General features: G+C 39.6%; 1 pseudogene; it reads left to right on the top strand.

The window, feature by feature from the left end:
* Nucleotides 1-1144: 1144 nt before the first annotated feature.
* Nucleotides 1145-3104, top strand: LOC134472656 (heterogeneous nuclear ribonucleoprotein A1-like; annotated as a pseudogene).
* The last annotated feature ends 1028 nt before the right edge of the window (nt 3105-4132 follow it).

Below are 4132 nucleotides of genomic sequence, written 5' to 3'. Positions count from 1 at the left end.
ACTTGCCTCCCATGAGCCCCACCTCTAACCATATGAGACTTTTGGGGGATGTTCTAGGTCTAAACCATAATACATGAAATAAAATTACCCACTCAAAATGTTACCAGTTTTAATATCATTGTACCCAGACATGAAATTCCTACTGAAGCCTAAGAAATCTTATACTTAACACATAATAACACCTATGTACTAGCACATAGGTGCATATTTTCCCTATTTTTTCTTCTATTAAATAGGCATCAATATATGTTTATATACAAACACACACACACAGAGTTTCACACATAGTCTCTCCAGCTCAAGCGGTTGGTAACAAATTCCACAATGTCCCATGATGCAGTATTCAGGGTGTTGCAGCGAGCGTGCTTAGATATATTGATTTGCAAACTGATTGAGAAGTTGGATTGCAAAGTCAGAGTATGCCTTTAAACAATTTTTACTACATGTTTTGAAATTAACATCCAAACTGACTGTGGCAAGATCTGCCTCACAGATCTGAGAATTTCTGTTTCTTCCCACACTCCTTGGCACCAGCCCATTGACAGTCCTTTGGTGTTGAACTGGCATCGGGGACACGTGTGGAGAGAAGCCAGGAGGTGCAGAGCTGAGGGCAGGCGGGCTGGGACAGAAGGCAGCTAAGAAGACATGAAGGGCAGGAGGCACCACAGCAGAAGGGCAAGGAGGCCGTGTGGACGTGGGAAGACCAACACTTGTTGCTGGAGGAGCTTGAGATGGAGACTGCACATGCACCATCTGGGGGCTCTGGTGACCCCTCAATGGACAAGTGACGTTCCAGCTCCTCTCTTCTGCTCAGCCCTGTGTCTTCCTGCCACCTCCCTGTTTCATACCTCTCTCTGCTGGCAGGACAGGCTAACACAGTGCCCTGCGGCTACTTAAGTTTCCAGGTGTCCCAACTAACCCAGCCTCCCATCCACCCTCCATGGAATCCTCTAGATTCTCCTGTTATTTAATTAATTAATTTATTTATTTAAATGAGCCCCACCATTCTTCTTGTTTTAAAGACCTGAAACTATAAAGACATTTTAAAAATGGTATCTCCTCTTAAATCTACTTTTCAAAATATTTATTTTATTTTATTTTATTTTATATTGTGGTTACAGAGCACGTTCAGTAGCTTGTTCCTTTCTGCTGGTGGACCCCATGGCGGAAGCATCATCAGTCTCTCTTCTGACTGCCATCACATCTAAGTCAGAGTCTCTTAAGGAGCCCGAACAGCTACAGAAGCTCTTCATTGGAGGGTGGAGCTTGGAAACAACTGACAAGAGTCTGAGAAGCCATTCTGAGCAATGGAGCACACTCTAGGACTGTGTGGCAATGAGAGATCCAAACACCAAGCATTGCAGGGGCTTTGGGTTTGTCACTTATGCCACTGTGAAGAAGGTGGCTGCAGCCATGAATGCAGGGCCACATAAAGTGGATGGAAGAGCTGTGGAACCAAATCGAGCTGTCAGAGAAGATTCTCAAAGACCAGGTGCTCACTTAACTGCAAAGATCTTTGTTGGTCGCATTGAAGAATATACTAAAGAACGTCACCTACGAGATTATTTTGAACAGTATAGAAAAATTGAAGTGACTTAAACTGAGGCAGTGGAAAGAAGAGGGGCTGTGCTTTTGTAACCTTTGATGACCATGATTCTGTGGATAAGACTGTCATTCAGAAATATCACACTGTGGAGCCGGGAGTTTAGCTCAGTGGTACGAGCACCTGCCTGGCAAGTGCAAGGTCACGAGTTCAATCCCCAGTACTCCCAAAAACAAAATGAAAGAAAGAAAGAAAAGAAACATCATGCTGTGAAAGGCCACAGCTGTGAAGCTAGGAAAGCCCTGTCAAAGCAGGAGATGGCTAGTGCTTCATCTAGCCAAAGAGGTCAGAGTGGTTCTGGAAATTTTGGTGGTGGCTGTGGAGGTGGTTTTGGTTGCAGAGGAAACATCAGTGTTTGAGGTGGCTTTAGTGGCAGCCATGCTGGAGGTGGACATGGTAGCAATGGTGATGGCTACAGTGGATTTAGTAATGATCCAAGCAATTGTGGAGGTGGTGGGAGCTACAGTGAATTTTGCAATTACAACAATCAGTCTTCAAATTTTGGACCTATGCTGGGAGGAAACTTTGGAGGCAGAAGTTCTGGGCCAATACTTTACCAAACCATGAAATCAAGGTGGCTACGGTGCTTCCAGCAGCAGTGGAAGCTATGTCAGTAGCAGGAGGTTTTCTTTTTTTTTAAATTTTATTTAAGGAGAAAAAAAAAACAGAGAAAGGGTACGAGTTATACAGATTTACAGAAAAAAATAAACAGTAGGAAATCACTAGTTAATGGATTACATATTGTCATCTTAGAAATAATTGTTCAAGTCACAAAATTAAAGCTTGTAAAGTGGACATTCCAACAGTGAGACTGCAAACAGTTCTGTTCAATGATCCAACAAAACTCAGTGATATCATTATCTATCTTATACACTTAAATATACATGCAGTTATATCGTTTAGAGCACTTTCTTTTCCTCTCTTTTGTACAATGACAATTCCACATTTTGGGTTTTGTTGCTCCCACAGTTCTTATTACTTTTTTGGAAGGGAGTAGAACCAAATGTGACATAACAGAACAGAGTCAATCAAATCAAAAGGGTGGACATAATAGATAATGTAAAAGCATAATACAAGGTGATCAACAATGGTTACCATAATGCCTCCTGCTATCTCTAATAGAATTGCCTATATCATCAGTTATAATAAAATTGAACAAAACAGTAAAGAACAAAACCGACAAAACCAAAACATTGGAGACATTATAGGTCTTCAAAAGTAGATAATAGTCAACCAGAATGGGCGTCATAATGAATCTCACTATCTTCACAGCTGTTGCCTAAACTTTCGAACCTGGTACTATCAAGCAAAACAGAATAGGGGGACATCAGTCAAAAACAAGATGGTGAGATTAATACAGGGCTTTAAATCAAGATAATGGAAAGTCAAAGTGGGTTACTATAATATATCCTGCTATTTTTTATTTATTTTTCCCTTAATTAAAAGGATAAAAATAAAAAAGTAAATAATGAAGTGGAGATTGAGATAAAAGAGAGCAAAACAGCGCAGATCAAAACATAACCATTTAAGCAGAATAGTGTTTCACCACAAGATAATCCTGACATAAAAGTAGTTACCATATTGTCTCTTTCCTTGAAATCTTTGAGTATAACTTCGCATACTGTAGCATCAAATATATCAAAACAATGTAAAACCATTTAAGAGAATGACAGCATTACAGGGTATTTAGAATCAACTAACAGAAAATGAACAATGGTCTCTGTATAATCTCCTTGTCTTTAAAAGTTTTTGCTTATACTATCATACATAATAAAATCCAATAAGATACAACCTGTTTAGACCAATGGAGACAGAAGAACAAAAGCTTGATGAGACTTCAAAACAAGATGATACTAAATCAGTATTACCTATTAAGACGTCATTTTCTCCAAAATAGCTGTTTCTATCATCCAATCTTCTCTGCCTCATTTCTGGTGAGCTCTTTTTCTGTCATTAGTTGTCAGTTTGTCTTCTTCATTTTGTTTTCTGCTCCATTCATTGTGGCCTCTCTGCCACTATTTCTGGATTCTTTGTATTTTTCTTTTTTAGAATATCCTGCAGTATTCTCTGTAGAGTTGAATTGGTGGTTGCATATTCCCCTAGTTCCTCTTTATCCTGGAAGCACCTTGTTTTTCCATCAATTTCCAGGGATAGTTGTGCAGGATATCTCAATCTTGGCTGGAGATTATTATCTTTCAAAGCTTGAATTATTTCCCCCCACGCTCTTCGTGATTTGATGGTTTGTGCAGAGAAATCTGCTGTAATTCTGATGGGTGTTCCCTTGTAAGTGGTCTGTTTCTTGTCTCTGACAGCTTTTAATATTCTGTTCTTGTATTGAATTTCTGGAATTTTGATTATCATATGCCTGGGTGTTGCTCTGTTTGGGTTGTAGGTGGCTGGGGTCCTGTATGCTTCATACAACTGAGTATCTTTACCTTTTGCTAAATTAGGGAAATTCTCCTGGATTATTGCTGTGAGTAGCTTTTGTAGTTCATTTGTTTGTGTCCCTACTTCTTCTTTTATGTTCTT

Source organism: Cavia porcellus, unplaced genomic scaffold (assembly GCF_034190915.1).
Source record: "Cavia porcellus strain 051 isolate PalLab524CR breed Dunkin Hartley unplaced genomic scaffold, mCavPor4.1 scaffold_2, whole genome shotgun sequence".
NCBI lineage: Eukaryota > Metazoa > Chordata > Mammalia > Rodentia > Caviidae > Cavia > Cavia porcellus.
Note: the sequence above shows the minus strand (reverse complement) of the source record. Positions and strands in the feature narration are given on the sequence as shown.